The sequence below is a fragment of the Ctenocephalides felis genome, unplaced genomic scaffold (genome assembly GCF_003426905.1).
Source record: "Ctenocephalides felis isolate EL2017-DRISC unplaced genomic scaffold, ASM342690v1 CF-g0.4_SCAFFOLD_03573, whole genome shotgun sequence".
In the NCBI taxonomy this organism is placed as follows: Eukaryota; Metazoa; Arthropoda; class Insecta; order Siphonaptera; family Pulicidae; genus Ctenocephalides; species Ctenocephalides felis.
The window spans coordinates 6,278,141-6,303,190 of NW_020539727.1; the positions used below are offsets into that span (position 1 = coordinate 6,278,141).

The window sequence follows — 25,050 nt, forward strand, 5'->3', positions numbered from 1 at the left end:
TTATATAATTCTAAATTTGCTATAGAGTATATACGAGCATTTTATTGCATTGCGTTGAAAGTTGCATTTTGCGTTGCATTTATTTTTTATATTTTAAAATAGGATTGAAAACTATTGGGGTGGGTGGCATCGTGCCTTAAGGCAAATTGCTGGAACTTCCCGTACCGTAATAAAATATTCGAGGAATATTGAATGTTTTCAAATAGATTATTATAAATATTGTAACATTGTCTAATATTTATAATAATTATATAAACTGAATTGCAGAGTTGAAATTATTTGTTTAAAGTATATTAGAGCTATAGTCAGAATTAAAAATAAAATCTGAATTATTTTTGATATACAAAAAATTTAAAAAAAAAAAAATGAAACAAATTTTTTTTTTCCAAAATCAATTATTTTGTTGCTGCCATTTTTTGTACATTTAGCTCTGTATCTCCGAAATGGCTGGGCCTGCCTTTGCGAAAAACTAATAACCCCTTCTCCCAATCATTACTAATTGAATGTTTTTTAGATCATTCAAATCGGATGCTCCGTTCTCTCAAAAACTCGATTTCTATTTTCTGCACTCTTTGCTCCTTATCTCTGTAACTGCTGGACCTGCCTGTGGCAAATACTAATCAGCACATCTCCTTATCAATAGGAATCGAATGTTTTTTAAACCATTCAAATCGGTTGATCCGTACGCCCGAAAACGTGGGCGAAAATTTGTATCCATACATACATACACACACACATCCATTTTTTCTGAAGTATGCCAAAATGTTCAGAAACCTTCAAAACGTCGAGAAATGTAAAAATTTTCAATTCCGATTTCGGCTTTTACAATAACTTACCCTTCTGGAAGTTAACTAGTTGAAAGTGGCATTGAGTCTTGAGACAAGTTGCATGAACTTTCCGAAATGTGTGAAAATTGACTTAATCGAAGTTAAAATTTAGATATTTCGATAAAATTTTCAACTGGTTATTTCAAAATAAAGTTATCGCTTTCAATTAAATCTAAACATTGCGATTTTGAATATAATTTATTTGTAATTATCTGTAATTATATTAATTATATCACACACACGTTATTGTTTGTATGTTCTAAAATTGTGGCTTATTATTTTAAATTTTAATGAATTGATATTGATAATATTTTCTTAAACTTTGATGACTTTTTAGCATTAAACTATTTGTCGTAGGACCGTAACATTTTAGTATAATTATTATTTTTTCTTTTTTTTTTTCTTTTTTATTTTAATTTATTATAGATTATTTTAATTATATCAGTTCTGTAACTCATAGGAGTCATTCTGACTCTGATTGTTATAATTAATAAAATAAAAAAAAAACATTTTAGTATGTTCTATAAGACCATGATTTCTATTGCCAAACAAAGGTTCATAAAAATCGGCAAAAATTTTTTTTTGACAGTTAATTTCAAGAAAAGGCCTCGGTACATTTTTACCTAAAACTTACCAGTATCATTCCGGACCAATATCTTCCGAAAAGTTTTTCATTTTTTAAAATCAATTCAGAATTGAGAGCTAAAAGGTGGACGAAAAATATTTCACTTCTCTATTTACAAAGAAACGGTTCGGCTGATCGTCGCACAAAACCGAGAAAATGTAATCCACATCGAAATACATCGATTGGCTTTTACATTTTTGAAATCGGTTGAGGTGTTTTTAAAAAAACGTCGATGAAATTTCTAATTTTGACAAACGCCAAAAAAACGATACTAATTTTTGCAAACTTAGACGAATTTTCAAAATTAAACGACTTGCCGGTGGCCCGTAATATTTTAGTATGATCTATAAGACTATGGTATCTACCGTCAAAAAAAAACATAAAAATTGTCGAAAAAAGTGTTAACTTTATTACAAGAAAACAGTCCGGCCGATCTTTATCAAAAACTAATCAGCACGATTCCCAATAAATATCTTTCGAACGGTTTTTGAATTTTCAAAATCGGTATAGAATTGCGGGCTACATCGTGGACGAAAAATTGTTCACTTTTCTGCTATTTACAAAAAAACTGCTTGGATGATCGTCGTGCAAAACTGATAAACGTTAGTCCTCATCGTGATGCATCGAATAGCTTATAATTTTTTTAAATCGGCGCAGCCGTTTTTGAAAAGACGTCACACATACTTTTTCGAAATTTGGTCTCATTCGATTCGGAATGGCTTGAAACGTCGAGAAAACATTAAATTAGCGAATCGGAGTTTTTTTATGAAAACATAAACTTCTCTTCCGGGAAGTTAATAATATTATCCAGAGAACTTTATATTATGGAAATGCATCAATTAATAAAAATCATAACTTTGCCTTAGCAATACCTTCAAATCAAATCCGAGCACACCTGCCGATTTTCGATGGTCGTCACAAAATTCAAATTACATTTTTACTACCAAAATTTCACTTACGTTTTCATAATTTACGATGCTTCGGTCATGACTTGAGACATGCAGTTCGATGTTAAATTTCCAATACATATCGAAATCAATAAAAAACGATGCATGCTAATACTTTTACGGATAATATTTTATGTTTGTTTATGTTTCGCGCACGCAAGCTGTTTCTCAATGAGAAATGAGAAATGACTCACTGGTATGAATTTATCGGACTCTTATATTAATACTTACAATGCAATCATCATTTAGCCAAAAAACATATAGATGGGTTACAAGCCAAATTCTGCACAAGATTTATTAACTCAGTTGCATTTGATAAGACGGAGAATTTTTATATATAGAAGTACAATTAGCTTGCACGTTCTCGAACGTGAATGCTGTAGCATTCAAAATTTAAAGTCAAAAATTTTGAAATTAATTTTATATAACCTTACGTTCTTGTAATTATCAAACCTGTCAAGATAATGACTCATTCTTATCATTTTTTTCCGTAGTCACTAATTAGTTTGGGCAAGCACGTTGCGTAAAATAGAAGCGCATTACTTGACGTAGATGCTATAGCATTCATCGTATTTAACGATTAAAATATGATAATTAGACTATCCTTATAATTGTTATAGTGTTAATTCAAAATCATTCATTTTAAATTGTTATCAACTTCCCGTAGGGTAAGTTACAGTAATCGCAAAATAATCGAAAATGAAAATTTTTATATAATTTTACGTGTCAAAGGTTTCTGAATATTTTGGCATACCTTAGAAAAAATGGATGCGTGTGTGTATGTGTATGTGTGCCAATCTTCGTCGACGATTTTGGGAACACTGATCAATCGATTTGAATAATTCAAAAAACATTCGATTCGTATTGATAAGGAGACGTGCTAGCTAGTTTTTGGCGAAGGCAGGTCTAGCCGTTTCGAAGATACGGGGCAAAAAGTGCCAAAAACGGTAGCTCAGTTTTTAAGAGAACGGAGCGTCCGATTTGAATGATTCAAAAGACATCACTTGTATTGACAGAATTAAGATTTGGTTAGATTTTAAGAGAAATTTTAATAATTTCCAATTTTGTTCGCATTTTATGGGTTCCGTACCAAGGTTTATAAAGTTTAACCATTAAGCTGCAACGGGGCTGTTTTTAAAATGTTTACGAAAATGTTAAAATTACATTAAAAATTCTCAAAAAATGTTACACTTTTAAGAACTTTAAATTGCGGTACGGAAAGTTCCAGCAATTTCCCTAAAGATACGATGCTATGCACATTCGTTGATCTATATTTTCAAGTAAAATGGATATCGCTATACTACTGCTTGATATTAGGTTGCACGCAATGAGGCAGATTTCGGTTGCAAAAACGATGGTGTGGTTGCAAAAACGATGGTTTTTGATTTCCTACATTTTTTTCTTTTGTTGAAAAATAGGATTAAAATAGGATTGAAAAATAGGATATCAAGATTTATTTCGTGTATAATTTTAACATTTTTACATCTATCTTAAAATTAGAGATAATTATATTATAAATGTTATCAAAACTGATACTATTTTTGTGGTATTACAAAGACTAATATATTTAAATACTTGGAATTGAGGTTTTATCTTAAATCCCTTATTTTTCACCCGCCAAATATTTGCCGATCCTTAGCGTGCATCCTTCTAATTATGAAAGTGGTTTTCATATTAAAAATAAATAAATTGGTCAAAATAACCAAACAACTTCAAATATGTCAAACCTGATTTTAACATATTGGATGGATTATCCATCACTTCTCATAAAATTCGATATTTGGAGAGGAATGATTGTTTTTTTCATTTCGACAAAAATTATAACTTCTTAGTTGACACCTAGCAAATTTTATAAATGAACTAGCAAACCCGACGAACTCCGTTTCGTGAGAAAGATTAAGAAATTTTTTGTTTGTTTTCTATTTGAAAAGGAAAAATTTGATTTTATTATACAACGGTTATATATTTATTTCGATTACAAAAATTAAGTGTTTTTTAGTTGAACTTCTCTAAGTAAATGAAAGTGAATCCGCAAATTATCTGTTTCATTGAAGTGCTCTTTGGTCAACCACATTTTTTGTTTTTTGGTCTGACGTTAACACAAACAAAGCGGATGGTTTTCCAACTCGTGAGCAGGCAACGTATAACTGCCCATGTGAAAAACAATGATTTTCTGAATAATCTATTTGAAATTTATCCCGCAAACACTAAGCGATTGGCCTTGCGACTTGTTATTGCGAACGCAAGGCGAACTGGAAATTGCAATCGTTTGAAGTCAAACAGAAGACCAGTCGGAATCATTGGTATGTCACCAAATTTCCAGCAATTTTTGATTGCATGGTGAAATTCAGTGCGTGTACATCATTATTCTTTGCGGTAAGAATTGCACGTTAACTTAACCAAGCATAATTCTGATAATTCTCACTAATGTTTCAGCAGCTTGCATTAAGGCACGATGCCATGCACAACTAATTCTCTTAGCTATAAACCTTGCGGAGCCCGAGACCTTTCCAACGAATGCAAAATTGTCGAAATCGGTTCGTGCGTTCTGGAGTTATTTCGTCAGAAAGGAAAACCCGACTTATTTTTATATATATAGAAGATGAATGAATATGAAGAAGTTACTAGTACTACTTCTATTTTATTGAAAAACAGATTCGATATTAAGTTTTTATATAAAAAATAATATTGTGGAGTTAACTTTCTATACATAGCTGAGTTTTACTGGCTGTGTTCTTGTATGACTCTTTCGAAAGTTGACAACCAAATAGGTAAATTTTTTATTGGTAATTATCAAAAAAGCTTGGTAAGCCGTCAGTCAGCCGAGAAAAAAGTAAATAAAATGGTAATTTTTTTTTATTAACTCTTTTATTTACAACTGTACAGTATAGGACATTCAGTAAATTTAATGGATTTACAATAGTTCGCCGAAAAGGTACATTGTATACTACTTTGACATGTTGGAAAAAACAACTCAGTAGTTGTTTTTTCGATATAAAATTCACAATATTTACTTATTGAATAATTTCTTATAAATAATGATTAAGTTATTTCCATTTTTTCTCAGGAGAGTTGATAGCTTAAATCCAGTGGCGCTTTTCTTTTCAATCTTCTTCGATAGTTCTCTGTTATCAATGAGTTTGCTAATGTATTTGGGTGATTGATTAGCTTGTTTCTATACAAAATGGTAATTGACTGAAAGCTTTAATGGTAACTTGTTCGAACAATCATACTACTTCTCCCTTTGGACTCTATATTTCAAAATCAGCACCGTTTATCTGTTATGATGACTGTCGCTGCCATACCTAGTCTCCCCTACATGCAAGTGCAATTTGCTCTTCCTTGTTTTCTCAACGGACAATTCCCATTAATCTCATTCATTATCACAATTTGCGTAATTCAAGTAGCTCGTTTCTGTCAAAATGTGCCAGCAGCTTCTCTTTCTTTCTACAATTTCACGTAACCGAGAGATCAGTACCGAGATATTTTGTTTACAAGAACCGTCGCGGAATCTCAAGGCCGGCAGACGGGCCCGCGAATATGTATGTTGCATCACATTTATATTATGGGAGAAGTTTTAGTGAAAAAATAAGGAATGTCGGATAGAAAGCAGGGCTAGGCGAAATGCGGCCTATGGAAAATATATTCAAAAAAAAAAATTAAAATACAAATTTCTATCATTTACTAATCTTCTCTACTGAGGAGAAATGCGGCCTATGGAAAATATATTCAAAAAAAATTAAAATACAAATTTCTATCATTTAGTAATCTTCTCTACTGAGGAGATTCTCATCAGTTAGTTATACAGTTAATAATTTATATATGTAAGAGAAACAGTGTCTAAATTAACCCTTTCCACTCACGAATTGCGGGATTAATATGCATTAAAAGGCGGCATCCGAGTGGAAAGGGTTAAGTTAGTAGGTTTTCTGTAATTTTTTCTTTAGTCTTATGATTGGAGCAATGTTTTTTTTTATCAAGTGCCTTGCTGGATTTGAATGTTGGTCTAATTTCATATGGTATGATATGCCTCTGCTCAGGATTGAATTAATATTCTTTAATTTAGTTAATGAATTTGTTATTGTTTATCTATAATTTATTTTATAAATAGATACTTTGAAATTGTTGTATGAAGGATTTTAATATTATACGATTACGTTTTCTTATACTTGTTTATGAACAGTTAACATGAACCATTTAAACAGCTTATAACTAAATTAATAAGTTTATTTTTTTATAAGCCCGTTGTCTTTCATTACTATGGGCTTAAGGTAAGATGAGATAATTTTCTAGAAGTACCAAAATTAAAGTTATATTATGAATTTACTCCTATGCCATAAATTTATCCAAAATGGTTTTGTTTATCACTTTTTTATCTTACTGTAATTGAGTAGTGTGATTATAGAGCATGTTGATGATAGGCATTTAATTTTGCGATATCAATTTTTATTTGTTTTATAAATATTTATTTGTATGTTCACCAATATATGTAAATATTTATTAATAAAATTTTGTATTAAGTGAATATCTCAGGAGTAAGAAAGTGTAATTATAGAAAACGAAATGATATTTGAAATTGTAATAAGTATAAAGACTTCTTTATGGTTTTATTGTGGTTCCATAAGTGTATTGAATATTTTTATTTTTAAAAACTTCAAGAGCTTTCAATGCTTTTTCATATTATTATGGTATGCAATATTTTCTAAATAAGTTACATTATTAGAATTTGCACATTTTTTATATTTAATTTTTGAAATAGAATGAAATTTTTTCAAGCTAATGCTTTATCTCCATACACTAACAATAAATAGTTGTTACATTTTAAAAAGTTATGGAATTAAAGTTTTATTAATAGCATTTTAGCGAATATTTTTTATATTGAGGTTTAAGGTAGTAAAAATTAATGCGTTAATTGAGAAGTTTTTTTTTTAGAAGTTGAATTTTAGAAATTCTTGAACGACTTGAAAATATTCTCAACTCACAATGATTGTACCATATATTACCCATCAATTTGAATCATTAATATTAATAATATTCCATATATTATCCATCTGAGTTATTAATAAAAAAAATCATATTGTTTGCAATTAAATATGATTTCATAAATTTTCTAACTTTAAAAGATTTTTCATACATGCGAGATGCTTTATTAATAAATTAAATTGAACGTTAATATTAAATATAAATGGGAGTAAATAATATTGAATTGATATATATATATATGAATATATATTATATAATTTTTTAATAACTTATTGAACAATGACAGGTTTTTTCAAAATCACACCTATTGGCAAGTAATTTGGTTTCTCAATTCATTTTATTATAACCATGCTATTAGAGATATATAATCCATTATTTTAATATTTTCTTGATATACTCTATCAATCCAAATAGTTTATTCTGAATAGAAAACCTGAATATGAAGCTTATATAATAATCAACCATATGTCCAAAAAATCATTTATCTCTATTTTGATTTTCTATTCGAAGCACAAATTGATAACAAAACCAGGACATATTATTTAACATATTACAATCAACAACCAGGGAATCAATTCAGTTGAAATAAACTAAATGTATATCGTTGATCTTCACTAACTAAATTATAATTTCATTATAACTACAATGAATTAAGGTAACTCAAATGCAGTATTGGAGTTCAAAATCTAATTTTAATTAGAACACTCCCATGTGAGATCGAATTTATTAATTTTATTTTAAATAGATTGATTGGCTGTTTTTTTTATTTAATCTTCTGTCATTTGCTTTAAAAGAGCAGTGATAAAGAAGCGAAGTTTATATTGAAATTAAAATCACTAAAGCGCAAATTAACCACTGACCTTATGTAGTTACTAATATATTATATGTCTCTTTCTTTAGTATTGTATTATTTTTTGTTTTATTTTTGGTGTTTAATATTTTACTGCTAGCAGATTTTCCACTAGATTATTCCAATACCCAATCACAATGTCATCCTTTAATCATAATGTTATGCATTTCTTATATAGTTAACAATCTCTTCTCAAATGTCAACAAAAATCATTTTGATAAAGTGATACATATTATTTTAGTAAGAAGATTCATTATTATTATCGGTGTATTTTTTGGTGGAACTTTTTTAACAATTATATTTTTTCTCCAGACATTCACGGCATGGTGCAACAGTCACCTGCGCAAGGCCGGCACTGCAATCGAGAACATCGAAGACGATTTCCGCAACGGCCTGAAACTGATGTTGCTGCTGGAAGTCATCTCCGGAGAGACACTGCCAAAACCCGACCGCGGCAAGATGCGATTCCACAAGATCGCCAACGTCAACAAAGCACTCGACTATATCGCATCCAAAGGTAAGAGGATCGAAATCATAAGAGCAACATTTTAACGATAATTAAACAACAATCAGAAAACAAAAAAATCTATAAGCTATTAAGTGCTGGTTGTCCGAATTCCGGTAATAGTACTGTAGTTCTACTTACATGACATGGTGGAGGTTACCCCAGTAGACTACTCCAATTACAACAAAGAGTTGTTATTTTGTCATGTGCGCCATTTAGAGGTTAGGTTTCAGAATCGAAATTTTGATTTGAATTTGGTCTCGTGACTATCAACTCATGCAATTACTCAGCATAAGAGATTGGTAACATAGCAAAGCTATTTTATCCAAGAATTGGCCTATTAAATATTTTATTATGATTGTCAAAGGTGATAATTGATTTATGATATGCATTGAATGTAAAAGTAAATGGGTTGACAGAGTTTTCTTTGATATTGTTTTTGGTGTCATGATCAGGTAGATTGTTGTTTAATATTGATGAAATTGCTGTGTCCAAAAGTCGGTAAAGGCTTGATTGGTTTACAACCTATGTCTCTACCAATCGATGGACCAGACAAATTTAGAGTCAAATTGGAAACCAAGGCACCGGTTGTCTTATTTTGTTCTTCAAAAATTTTGCAAAAGTTTAGTAAAGTTGGTTTTGGTTAGAGCCTTGGTTCTCTTGCTTTTATGTCTGGTTCGTTGTCTCAAACATACTGCATTTTTTTAAATAAATAGTTCTAATAGGTTTCATAGATTACATTAAATTTCGCTATACTGCTGTAAAAGATTTAACAAATAAATTTTCTTTAAACGGTCCTTTATAACTCTATACAATGATAGGTAAAAATAATTGCAACAAAAATATTTTAGTTTTCAGAACCTCAATTAGAAATAATAGTTCTATTTTTTGTTGTTGACTTTGATGATAGTTCTAAATTACCTGTTTTTTAGAAGTCAATCTAACGGTTATCATTTTCTAACAATGATGATTTGTTTTGACTATTTTCATTTTCGAACATAAAATTTGTTCTGTTGGTTTTTAGTCTGGTTCACAGCGTCAAAGATATTGCATTTTGTTTTCTTTTTATAAATAGGTCTAACAGGTTTTATAGATTACATCAAATTTTATCGTGATCTTGGCAATATGTGCTATATTGATGTAAAAAAAATCAAACACATCAAAATTTTATAAACGGTTGTATATAACTCTACACAATGTATGGGGAAAAAATTGCAACAAAAATATTTAATAATTTTCTGAACCTCAATTAGAACTAATAGCTCTGTTTTTTCTTGTTGACTTTGATGATACTTTTAAATCTCTTGACTTTTTAGAAGTCAATCCAACGGTTGTTGGCATTTTCTATTAATGATGATTTATTTTGATTTTTTAGAGTAATGTCGGAAAGGGCTGTTTTTACTTGGAAGTAAAATTCTAAATGAATAAAATTCATACTTAAAATTATTATTCAGGACTATTGTTATTTATTAGTTCGATGATTATTTGATTTTTTTACATATACAGGGTATCCCAGAACTCAATGTCAAGCCGAAACGGGGTGATAGTACTGATCGTAAGTGTCATGAAAAAAATAGAAAAAAAAAATGCTTTTTCATAATTATGATCTTTTAAGTGCAACCTAGAGCTTTGGCGAAACTGAGATCATGTTTTAGCGATTTATTTTTGTTAATTTTGCTCAATTAAACTTTTTAGGTTTACGTTTCTTTTCAAGTAATTAAGTAATTACTCATTTTACAATCCCGATTAATTGCACAAACTTTTGATGCAACTTGCGCATACAATTTAGTACATTTCTTTCAAAGCCAGTTTTGAAAATTTTAATTTCATAGTTCAACAAATAGTCTTATTTCTAGAGAACCTGGGTCAATTGTGTAATTATTTTTTACTATGGTCTTAGAAATGTTATTAACGGTTACGGTTCCAAAGTCTAAACAAACAAAATTAATGAAAGTAAACCACAATAACCGAAAAATGGTCATAATTTTTTCACCAAAGCTCTAGTTGCACTTAAAAGCTCATAATTTACAAACAACGCAAGATAATTTTTTTTTCTAATTTTTTTCAGAACAGTTAAGGTCAATGCAATTTCGGCTTGACGTCAAGGACTGGGACACCCTATATATTGCATATTACAATTAAAAAAAACTCATTATCTCTTTAACAATTAAAAAGCTTATCGAAAATCAAGCCCATTAATTTATAATAGTTTACACATTAATTTATTTTTTTTAAACCGTAATAAATGACGTACAAAATCATAAAAACATGTTTTGTAATATTCTTGAGTTATCTTCTATTATTTATATTTAGAATTAATTTATACATACCTAAAACAAATATCATGTGTTGTTAAATACTGATATTTTCTCATGTTTAGGAATAAAAGTTTATAAGCAATAAAATTTCTTATAACAATATTCATTTCCTCAATACATTTTCGTTTAGTCACTTTTTGCTATAATAACAAAAAAAAATTCTATTCGAAACAGTAATCTGAATAATATTTCTCATTAATGTTTGTTTATTTTTCTTCAAAATTATTTATCAAATACATTTTTTCGCTCGAATAATAAATTTAAATATTTACTCATAGAGTTATTTTAATTTCGAATAATTGATTGCTTGCTTGTGAATAAATAAACTTTATTGATTTGAATATTTTGAATTATAATTTTATTATATAAAACAAATCCGGTGATAAAATTCAATTGCGCAAATATTTCGATATCGTTCGGTTGTGTTATTAGTAAATAATGGATTGGATATTTCAAAATATTTGTTATCGGTTTTAATTATTGAATTTAGATTATTATTCTAGTTGGAGAATAATTGTTTATGAAAGATAGGAAATTTATTAAAAAATATTTTTATGGATCAGATTTTGATATCGTGTACCATTAAATTATAAAATGTGTTTTTGTTATATTGATAGTTGAAATCAATTACAGAACTAGGTGTAAGTGGAATTTTGCCTTAAAGCAAGTCGCACGAACTTCCTGATATATGCTAAATGAGATTTTTTTATTTAGGTAAAATTTTCAACTGTTATTTCGAAAATATTTTTTTTTACTTTTACAAAAATCTAATCAATAAGATTTCCAATAGATATCTTTCAAACAGACTTATAATATTTGTATTTGTATAAATTATAGAGCAGAAATAAGCTCCTGTATGTCCTAAATGCTCGTTTGCCAACCGGATTTTTACTTTTTAATTTTAAAGGAATTTTACAAAATAGTAGCTACATTATTCAACCAAAGCAAAATATAAATTCCATGGGTACATTTTTTACCCAAATAACACTGTATATAACCTTGATCTGGTATTTTGTCAGAAATATTCATCAGTTGGAAAAACTATATATAAACTATTGTTGTTAAACAAATTCTTAACTTTACTCGGTTTTGAGATATCAAGGGTGGACCTCTTTCAGTGTTAATGTCATAATGTTCCGGGCACTCTTATTTAGTTAGTTTAGCATAAACTGTATACAATTTACTGCAATTCCATATGAACTTCTTAATAAGAATACTAAATACTAAATACAATTAGTTTGATTAGCTCGTGAGCAAATATTCGGATTTGGGACATTTGTTTGAATTTTTTTAATTAACTGAAAACTCCTTTTTTAATTAACCTGAAAACTCCTTTTTTAATTTAATTTCAGTTAGCTTATCAGATTTTATACATTTATAGGCTTATTGTTCATTTACGGAAGTACCCGAGCAAATGAGCAAAAAAATCTCAAATTCTCTGAATATTATTATCCATATTTCATAACCACTGAATTCGAAATTCCTGTGGTACCCCGCCTATATCTTTGTAAAATCTATTAGTATCCATTCTGAATCATATAATATAATCATATAATACCTACACGCACTAAAATGATTTAGCAGTATATATCTCATATCCAAATGCTTTGTTCCAAGGCCAAACGTGATATAATGAACGTAAAATACGATTTTAGAGTAATTTGCGTCCTCTGTGCAATATATGCAAGAATCGTTTATTTTCTCTACAAATAAACAAATCTCGTACGGACACTGAATAATTTTAAACGATGAAAGAGCGCGTGCTTTTTGCATAATTCATCGGTTGTAAGATGGATGAATCATGAAAATTTTCGTAATTGAATGTAATTTAGATTTGCAGAATGCTATTTTTTTCAATTTAAAATCATGCACTGCGATAAATATATATATGTACATAAGATTTTTGGATCTTCGTTTGGATATTCACCCATAGGTATAGTAAGAATGCGAATTTATAGAATAAATTAAGTATTCTTTAAGCAGTTTGCTATATACAGTACATGCTAACCTAGTTATATTTTTCACGCAATAGCAACCCAATGGTTTAACACCTTTCTTTTTTGTGAATAGACATTAGAGTGCACCTTAATATGGATGTTTTCGAATTTACTTGCTCCCAAGGGCCCAAATGCTTCCAAATTGATAAAAAAAAACTAGTTGGGCGCATGGCATCGTGCCTTAAGGCAAATTGCTGGAACTTCCCATACCAAAAATTATTATTTTTTTAAAAGATTAACATTTTTGAAAAAAAAATACTCTGAAAAATTAGATTTTTGAGAAATTATAAATTTTTGACAAAAATTTACTTTTTTTGAAAAAAAAATTTTTTTGAAATTCATAACTTTTTTTCGAAGCAATCCTAGTGCTTTAACTGCATAGAGATGAAATATCGAGGTGCGTAAGCGTCGCGCCGCCGTCTAACGGATAAACATTGGTACGGAACTCATAGGAATGTAAACAAAATTTATACTTATTGTTAAAATATCTATAAAATTAAGACTTAAGGCACGATGCCATGCGCCCCACTAGTTTGGAGAATAAAATTATACTTGAATTTTTATTAATATTCTAGCGTTAACGTAAAATTCACATTTTGATTAGAAATAAAATAGAAAGAAATTAGATATAAAATGCAATAAAAATAGGTTTGAACTTACATTTATTTTTATAATTTTGGTTGTGATTAGAAAATTGGGTTTTATTGATGAAAAATATTGGTATTATGTAATCCTGGTTAATATTTAGCGTTAACAAAATTAAATAAAATATAGGATGAATATACTTATTTCTATAGGTATTCTAATAATATTCCATATATGTAATTTAATAATATTAATAACGAAAACTCAAATTTCCATACGAACAAATTATTATGGAAATAGTCATGCATAATATTGTATAACAGTAATAATAATCCTCTATCTTATATTATTATTAATAATAATTATTAATACGAAAGGTTCTCAAATAAAAACTAACCATAAAAACGTTATTATTTGAGAACTTTAATTCAAACTTAAATAACATATATAATTGTGACTTAAATCAAAATAAGTATGAAAGATTTGGATCTAAATGAAGTACTAAATCAACTTACTAAATTAAAATCACCCTCAAAAAATTTGCTCTTACCTCAATAGGTTGTGAATAAAAAATTGAAAATAATAGACATCAATTATAATTATCAGGAACTTCCATCATTTTAAATTATTGTGTATAATTTCTCTACAATTTTCTCCTAAAAGATTCCTACTGTTTTGATTTACAAGAAATATAAAGTATTTAAAAAAAGGTATCTGTTTGATTAAATCCTATGGTATTAGATTGAGTAACTCAGTTTTATCGTATTTACTTCAGAACATCCTGTTTTAGATAAATATTCTTTACTTTTTATCATTTTTGATAAACAATGTATATAAATTAATTTTACTAGAATATGAGGTCAAAGTTATTAACCCAGAGAATTAGCAAAGACTGATCTCTACCTTGGTCAGCTTGATATTAAGCAGTAGTGGTATCAAATTTAACTTAAAACTACAAATCTCAAAAATGATTTCAAATGAAAATAGTTTTCTGGAGCATATCATTACTATTACAAATATATTCAATATAATCTCATTAGAAATAAAATGGTTCACTTTCGAGTTTCTCGAAATTTGGCTTAAGGAAACACTTGGTTAAGGATTGTATAACAAAACATCTGATTGCTGTTGAAATCAGCAAAAAAAAAATCTTGCACTCTGAGAATTTTCTAAGAGCTTGTCAAATACTACGGATATATCTTTGGAAATTCATTTCCTATTTTCCAGAATTGTCACCAGCTCCTCACCTATGCAATAAACAAATAACGATTAAATCTCTTCATCGGCTAGTTATAAATAAATAACCCTCACGATACATCAAGTATGTACTTTACATTCATGCAATTGGATATTTAGTTCAAGGCGACATGAACACAACATTGTGTATCTGATATTTTGATGAACTGATCTTCCACATGATGCAATGTCGGAGGACTGAGGATGCATCTTTTATTAATACACACCGCCAAATATTTCTGAATCTATGACGTCCAACTTGTATGTAACTAGATAGAGGTGTGTGACGCATTTTGTCATATGGTTTGTTTATAATAGAAATAGAAATTGGTTTGGAGGAGGCGGCTCTATTTTGGAAGTGCGATGGTGATAGGAAGATCGAGCACTGAAATATTTGTCTATATTTAATAAAGCTTAAACGTTTGGTAATTGGTGGCGCAAAGTTTGAGATACCTGCTTGTGACTCACCTGATATGCAGCAGTGAAATCAATTTTTACTTAAAAATTTAAATTATTTACAATTTTCATTAGGGTACCTAAGGATAAGCTTTCCTAATTTTCTTTAGGACTAAGCACTCATTACTATGATTTTAACAAATCTCATGTCTTAAGTATAAACTTTAAGAATAAAAGATGGAGATTTTTGACTTGGTCCATGACAACTTTTAAGGGGTCCACATCAACGATAAGGAATTTTTGATGACCAACGATAGTGGATCATAACACACCTCGTTCATCTCTATTTTATTATTATTTTGAAGTCATAATAAATGTCTAAACTTGGATTAGTATCTTTACTATGAATGCTTAATACCAACGTTAGAACAAATAGAAATTAAAAAAAAATCGATATTGGCTAAATAGGGGTCCACAGCAAAGTCCAAGGGGCCACCACACAATTAAGTTTGGGAACCGATGGTCTAGGGTGATCTTTTTGTGATAATAATGGTCGATTTTCAGAATATGCTTTGCATTATTTGTCACCTTAATCTTAATCATGCACTTTTTGTCTAGTTTTTTTATGTCCACCTTAGATTTTTTGCAATAAATCTGGAAAAATGTTCTTCTGTAAAGCCTAACTTTTCATTTATATTTTTATTATATTTGTATAATATAATCAACACGAGCTAAATTTTAACCTTATCATTGATATTTTTACACCTATATATTTTTCCACGTAACAGATTTTCTGTTCTTCGTGATCTTTTACTTCTAAAAATAACTGAAAATGGGCAGAAGATTTTGTAGTTCTCAAGTCAGTATTAAGGCTATAATATTACTTCTTGTTCTTTTAGGATAGGTTTTAAAATTACTGTATAATAGAAAGATGAATTATTTGTCACCTTAATCTTAATCATGCACTTTTTGTCTAGTTTTTTTATGTCCACCTTAGATTTTTTGCAATAAATCTGGAAAAATGTTCTTCTGTAAAGCCTAACTTTTCATTTATATTTTTATTATATTTGTATAATATAATCAACACGAGCTAAATTTTAACCTTATCATTGATATTTTTACACCTATTATATTTTCCACGTAACAGATTTTCTGTTCTTCGTGATCTTTTACTTCTAAAAATAACTGAAAATGGGCAGAAGATTTTGTAGTTCTCAAGTCAGTATTAAGGCTATAATATTACTTCTTGTTCTTTTAGGATAGGTTTTAAAATTACTGTATAATAGAAAAGATGAAGATTTACGTCACAAGTATTCTAAATACTTATAATAAAAATCTGAATCTTTTTTACAGAGAAATTGGTAAAACTTATTATGAAATTTATAAAAAATCGAATTATTTTGTTTCTACTAAGTTCTTTGTTTTGTATAGCGAAGGAAATGCTTTTACGCATATCAGACTAGTTCTTTTGTCAGGGTATGTCGGGTTAAATACTGCCTGGGTATTATACCGACTAAAAACTCTGCTTAATTCTTTCCTTTTGTTTCCATGGAAACCGCCATTAGTTATTACTTTTTTTGGCTTCTACAATGTCGACGTATTTCAATGTTTTCAAAAATTTCCATTTTAATTTATCTACTGTAATCAAAAATGCTAGAATCAATAATATCAGGTGTTTAAATTACTTTTTATACTAGTTTCTTTATTTGAAACGATACTCTAAATGTAATTATCATTTTAAATGTAATTATCCTTACTTTATTGTTTTTCTAATGCCGGAACTAATTTTCACTAAATGGTAATTATAATTTTGTTCTCGACTTTTCCATTTAGTGTCACTCCACACAATAAATCACATGGAGAAAATGGCTTGTTATCAACTTCTTGTAATAATATATTGGAATTAAGATTCGAAAATGGAGTAATTTGAATTTTAAAATTGTTGGCATATTGTATATTTGTTAGTCCTTGAGATATTATTTAATGATTTGTAATTAATGGTGACATCTTTACATAACAGAAGAAGTTTTGAAGACTGCTCACTTACTATTTTACTAATCTCAGATCCAATTTCTAATGGCGATTTTCTTTGCTTTACCAATATAATTTGACATGCATTGTGATTTTGTTAAATGTTGGCGCCTGCCAGGCGAAACGCGATCACAATAGTTATTAACACATTGACGGACAGTAGGAACAAGCGAAGTTCGAAAATTGACACTATATGTTTTTGTGATTTTTAGAATGTTAGAAGTATAGTTTTACTCTTTCTGCTTAAATAAACTTAATTTTGATTAATTTAGTACCTTTAATTAGGTTGCGGCTATAACAGCAAAAATTTAAAAACGTAAATGACAGGTTTAATGGTTCAAACAAGCAATTTTTGTATGCAACAAAGTATTTTGGGAGTTTTACACGAAATGTAGAAAGATTTCCATACTGCTACATCCAGTAGATCCTTTTCTGTTTAAAGTATAAAATGAATAATAAACATACATACCAGTATAGTTATATAAATAATAATAAATATCGTTAAACGTATCAATAAGAACTATAAATTCAATAGAAAACACGATCGCACTACTCCATTCACAACCATGTGCATACTGAATCTGCAACTCGTATAACAGGTGAAATAATATATGAACTTCAACCTAAAAAGATGTTTTCAAAACACGACACTATGCTTCTACGTATACGCCAGTAAGTGCACATTTGTGCTGCTATAGCCGTAGTGTCTAAAAACGACCGTTTCATTTTGGACGGCTATAGCAGTCATGCCACATTGTGAACTTCACTTTGACGGCTATAGCCGCAATTGTCCGTCAACGTGTTAAAAACAATTGTAAAATAATTTTTACTAGTAGAAGCTTTTTGGTAACAACTAATCAATTCTTGGTCGTATCTCGATGGCAATATATTATATTAAGATCAATTAGTAAAACAAATTTCACAAATGGACTTCTGGTCAAAATTCAATCACAATATTCAATCATAATATTCATTAGAAATAATTAGTAAAAATAATTTTGCAAATAGGAAAATTGATTGCTTGCAGGTCAAAACCTACGATGACAATACTTTTTTGATAAAATAGAAATGTTATGGCAAACCGTGTTCGGGTTCTATCTTCGTATGAATTGGTAGTAAAAACTGGCGCTTTACATATAAAACTTAACCTATAAAACGCACAAACGTCAAATAACAATTTTATCATAAGTGCATCTTTTTGATGTTTTCTTGATATTACATACGCCAAGATAGGTTTGGTCTAAGACACTCCCGCTCTGGCAACCTGATATCGTGTAGCAGCAAATTTGAAAATATAGATTAAAAATATGTTTCCAGGTGAAAATAGTCCATTTCAGGTACTGTGGTGTAAAATAGCAATGGGAAATCTCTACACCTTTCATTCCTGGATCGAGTAGGAGTTTAACTCAGTTCATGCACTAGCTCTCGGGTCTAAGAAACTACCAATTGCCAAAACTTCACCAAAATTGATACATTTTTCCTATAATGTGATTTATGATTTTTAATTTTCCAAAACAAGCTTGAAGTATCATAACATTTAGGCTGTTCGATTTGCCAGTATAATGTCTTATCAACTTTTTGTGTCATTCAGAATCGTTTGACACAAATATTGGAAATAGTAGTTTCCTAACATTTCATCTGTTGAATTTGCTAGTAATATGTCTTATCAACTTTTTGTGTCATTCTGAATCGTTTGACACAAATATTGGAAAAAGTAGTTTCATAACATTTCGGCTGTTCGATTTGCTTGTATTATGTCTTATCAACTTTTTGTGTCATTCTGAATCGTTTGACACAGATATTTAAAAAGTAGTTTGTTCGAAAGTAAGAAGTAGACTGTTTGATTTGCTAGTATTATGTCTTATCAACTCTTTGTGTCATTCTGAATCCTTTGACACAAATATTGGAAAAAGTAGCTATATTTTTATCGATAAAATACAATAATGACTTGATTTGCCTAATAGTCATATAATATATCAGTTATATGAACATTTTCTCATCAAAGTTTTGTCAGAAAGTCATGACTTGCTCTTAAAAAAAATCAGAAAGCGTTTGAAAGATATCAGTTTGGGATAGTGTTTATTAATTTTCGTTAATTGCCGGTCGAACCATTTCTTCGAAATTTTCAATTGAAAAAATCGTCTGTACTATGTAAAAATCTTATGAGCTCTTTCTTCCCAATAACAACATTTTTACTCAGAAAATTTTGATGCGATTTATGAAATTTTAAGTTTTTTTCAATTGATATTGAAAATAGTATTGATAGTTTCTGGTAAAGAACGTAACAGTTTTAAAAAAAAGTCACAAATTTATATATTCATAAATATTCTTGTTGGCCTACGGGATTATTGTCAAATTTCGAAAAATGTACAATTTACCTAAAGACTAAATGCCACCAATCCAATAAATTAAAAAATGTAGACTTCTCATTATGAAGAATATTTTAGAGTATAGAACAAAATTTTGTGGCAAACTTTGTTAGGACTTAATGGTTAGATAACACAAGGTACAAGGTTTGATAAACGTTTTGGCTAGCGAGATATCAAGCAGTATTGCCATCCAAAATATATTTCTAAAATCAACCTGAAAATAACTCTTTCCCCGGCATTGCTGCATCAAATTATAAATATATAATTTGTATTAGAGAAATGTTCTAATAATAACAGCATATCAACCTGATAGATCAACTTTTGGGTTGCCTTCTAAATAACAACTTTATCAGAACTTTTAAGTTTTGATAAAGCTGTTAAAAAAATACACTTCCGAGTTACTTTTTTTCATCCGTTGTAAATATATGTTTGTATAATAAATAATAAAAATGGGTAGGTCTGTGTGGTGAGTTAAACTACATTTCGATTTAGGGAAAAGTAGTGTGAGAGATTTTCCATTGCAATGTCACATTGCAGTGGAAACATATTTTTGATCTATATGTTCAAGTGAAAATAACCCTCGCTACTGCACGTTATCAGGTTGTCCACAGCGGGTTCGAACTCACGAGTCTATGAACTTAACCATTACACCTTGGAACACCCATATGTTTGTAATTTTATAATATAAAATCAATTTCAATTTATAATATAATTAATATAAATCTCTTCAAGAGAGAGATTAACGAACGAGGATTGCAAAACGTAAACGGTTGCAGTTGCTGCTACCGGCGGCTTCTGCTGCCGTTGCTGCTGATAGATAAATTGATTGTTCTTTTGCAATCGTATCGAATCCGTTTTACGTTATTTCTTTATCCACGCCTCGACTTGAAAATTCCTCGGACGATTCTCAAACTTGGATCGAAAAATAATTTAAATTCATTGTCGGTGAAAACAATAATATATTCTTAAATCATAATTTTATTTAAATCAAGTTTGCTGATTTGCTCTATTCACTAAACCTAATCGTAAGTTGTGAATTTATGTATCTGGTTGAAATTTGAGCTTTTTAAGTCGATACTCTACAATGAACGGTGGAGATCTATACTGTTACTATCACTATAAATTACTGCCTCTCGGTTATATAATGATCTATTATTTCTAATTACATACGACCAAAATTATTAACTTGATCAACTTCTATTTAACATCTACTTCGCCTATAGTTATTTTATAAAGCTATAAATTGAACATTTGTGATTAAATTACAATATTTTTGTAGTTCATTATTATTCACAAAACGTAGAGAAATGGTTGGATATCTAAGGGACTATAACTTAACTATAGTATTTTTATATAAAAATATAGAGATATATATCATTTTTTTTTTAAATTAACTCTTGGAGATAAAGGAAGAATTCATTGTTTTATCATTGCATTAGAGGGAGTAATATACAAAAGTATCATCGCTGTAAATTACTACACAAAATCTACAGTTTTCATTTAAAAAACCATTATTATTGCCTTTATTAAAATTAATGGAGATATGTATTCAATAAATCTAACGGTTTTATTCATTAGACAAATACATATTTTAAATGAAACTTTTGATTTCGCTAATTAATTAAGGAGCATGTCAGTGCTTCTTTATATTTATTATTATATTAAATTTGTCTTAATTATAGTGCACTAAATCCTAATGATGGTTAGATTTTCTTGAAAATTAGCCAAGCAGTTTTATAGTAATTAATGGAACTTTGCGGTCTTAAGGGACACACCTAGTGTGATAACCTAAATAAAGGCCATTTTTGGAAATTAAAATAAAAAATAGTGAATCTATCTGTTCAAAATTTTGAGGGTACATTTATACATGTTTTGGTAAAACGCAGTGAAATTTTTACCTAAAATAGTATATGGCTTAATTATAAAAAATAACATTAAAGTTTGTTTCAAAAATAAAATCATACGTTGCTGAATCTCAATTCATGATCGACATAATCGATATATTATTTACACATGCTGGGAAGTTTTTGCAACTTTTTTTTAAGGGAAAATGCCATGTACATCTAGTTTTTTATTTATTTACGAGTTAAGCTTTGTAACTGATGTAGAGATTTATAGTTCATTTATTTGTGACAATAAAAATGAATAGCATTTATTTTTTACATATACAGGTTGATAGTATTGACCTTAACTAACTATACTGAAAAAAAAAATAGAAACAAAATTATGTCCTATTGTTTGGAAATTATGAGGCTTTAAGCGCAATCTACAGCTTTGGTGAAATTATGACCATTTTTTGTGGATATTGTGGTTAATTTTCTAGGACTACAATCAAAAACAATAATACAATTTCCACAAGTTTTCAAGAATTAAGACTTTATGTTGAATTATGAATTTAAAGATTTAAATTCGGTTGACTTTGAGAGGGGGCCTTTTTTTAAAAAAATGTAGTGAAGTGTGTTGACGTATTTAATCAGGATACTTGATAATTTTATAACCAAAAAATTTCGAGTAAAAAATGAAAAACAGCCATGTAAGAAATCTTCAACATGTGCGAAACTTACTGAAATCCTAAAAACATAACATTTCAATCTATTTTTCTTGTAATAAAGTGTTAAACAAATTTTTTTGGCGGTCGATACCATAGTCTTATAGATCATACTAAAATATTACGGCACTACGGCAAGTCGTTTAATTTCAAAAATTCTTCAAAGTTTGCAAAAATTGTCGTTTGTAAAGTGTCGTTTTCGACCTTTTAGGTCAAAATTAGACCTTTCATCGACGTTTGCTCAAAAACGCTTGAACCGATTTCAGAAATTTAAAAGCCATTTGATGTATCTCAATGTGGACTATCGTATGTCAGTTTTGTGCGACGATCTGCCAAGCCGTTTTTTGTAATTTGAAAAAAAGTGTTAAACTTTTCGTCCACATTTACGCTCCTAGTACCGAATCGATTTTAAAAAAATCAAAAACTGTTCGAAAGATCTTAGTTGGGAATGATACTGATTAGTTTTAGGTGAAAATCTACCTAGCCGTTTTCTTGTAAATAACTGTTGAAAAAAAAATTTAAGCCGATTTTCATGGAACTTTCTTTGGCGATATATATCATGGCCTTATAGAACTTACTGAAATATTACGGCCTTACGACAAGTAGGTTAATTTTAAAAATTCATCAAATTTTGAGGAAATGAGTAGTTTGTTTGACGTTTAACTATGGTAACAAAGTTGACAATTATTTTTTAAATAATTTTTTTATTAGAAGTCCAGCCAACAGATTATTAGCACGCATTTTTCATCTACAAATTATTCCTTTACCGTTAAATATTATTTCCAACATGTGAAGAATTTAGCTAACGGTCTAGTAGTAGCTACATATGAGTGTTGTCCGGCACATTCACCATGCTGTTAATTCTATTAATAACCAGGAGATCATCCTGCTGGTTGGTTGGTGGGCACCGGTAGTTACATCACTCGTTTTTAGTTGTGTATATTTTCGATACCCTGATACCCAAGACCAAGACAAAAACGATGATGTAAAAAAATTCGTATATATGAAAACAACAACCCACACACGACACTTGCTTATAGTATAGAAGGACAAAAATAACTAACGCATGCGAAATGTATGTAATCGAGAAGCTATCGCAATTATTTTTAGTAGGCATATTTTTAAATATTTTTCGTCGTGCAGAGTTTCACGACATACTTTATTAAATGGGTTTTGAAATATCAATGCTATGTGTTCATAAAATTTTTATAATGTTTGTATTATTAATAAATTCATGCTTTACTCATTTTAAGGCGACGAAAATCAATATTTAACAGTTGTAAAATACTTGCTAATTAAATTTTATGCAACTTACCTAATTTCAGATGGTAAAAATTACCACGATAATTATATAACACGTCTATCAATTTATTTTCAATATCAATTCCATTTCTTATAAATAGTGGTTTAATATTGTTTAGTCATATGTTTAGTAGAGGTCCTATAAAATAATTTCTATTAGTACTCATGAAAATTCTACTATTGATTGTAATGATTTTGAAATTAAAGTTTCTAATGAATCACATAAATACAGACAAAAAGATCTAACAGATTTTACTTCAAGGGGTCAATTCTCTGATAAAATAGACTTGTATTACGCTTCTTTCTTCATATAAGTTTGTAGTAAAAACTGTCAAAATACTATGTAAATCTAACTTCACGTTTCATATCTAATGAATCATAAAAATACGGACAAAAATCAAACTGATTTTACTTTAAGGGGTCAATTCTCTGACAAAATAGAGTGGTATTACGCTTCTTTTTTTATATAAGTTGGTAGTAAAAACTATCAAAATGCTATGTATATCTATCTAACTTCACGTGTGTTATCATGGCACATCAGAAAGGTGCAGTTATGATAGCATTCTTTTTTTGATGTTTGTGCGTTTTATAGGTTAAGTTTCATATCTAAAACGCCTGAGTTGCCATAGCAACACTGTCACAATTTATTTTTGGAAGAATTGGCTTTTAAATCATATGAAAGTGTCGATTATTGACTAATTCTGTTTGCACAATTGCATTACACAACTAATTTTATTACAAATAATCCCTTCTGCATATTTTTATATAGTCCCAAGTTTAAATCCTTGTTTCGAGCAGTGGCCATATCGTAGGAATCTAGAAAATATAGATCAAAATGTTTCAAAGTGATTTTGTCGACGTTGTTGCAATATGTTAAAGTATTTCATAATTATGAGAAGAAGGACAACCGTTGAGTTGCCTAAGGGCAACCATTTGAATTGTCTTCTGATAAAAGGAAATCTTCACAAATAGAAAGGACTATCATCCTCCTAAAATTTTATGAGGTAAAGGAATCTCAATACAAGAGCAGACAGAGCTCTTGCTTGTTGTTCTAAAACAAATAAAACAATTTTTTATAGAAAAATACAGGCAAAAGACAACCGTTGAGTTGCCTAATAATAACAGTAATATCAACATAAGTAGAAAGGACAACCATTTATTAACTTCCTGTAGGTTAAGTTATAGTAATCGCAAAAAAATCGAAAATGAAAATTTTTGCTAATCTTTGTTTCAGAGGTTTCTGAACATTTTGGCATACCTCAGAAAAAATGGATGTATGTGCGTGTGTGTGTGTATGTTTGGATACAATTTTTCGTCTACGATTTCTGGCATACGAATCGACCGATTTGAATGATTCAAAAAACATGTTACTTTTATTGACGAAATTAAGAATTGATGAAACTTTTGGTAAGCCAGGCTAGCGGTTTCGGAGATACAGAGGTAAAAATAAAAAAAAGATATTTGGCGGTCAAAAATAATCATTAGGGATATGCACATCAAATTATCAGATATTTGATAAAATTTTGTAAAA

General features: G+C 29.1%; 1 pseudogene; it reads left to right on the forward strand.

Moving 5' to 3' along the window:
• The window catches only part of LOC113389445, a 130,935-nt pseudogene that overhangs the window by 84,367 nt on the left and 21,518 nt on the right, over nt 1-25,050 (forward strand).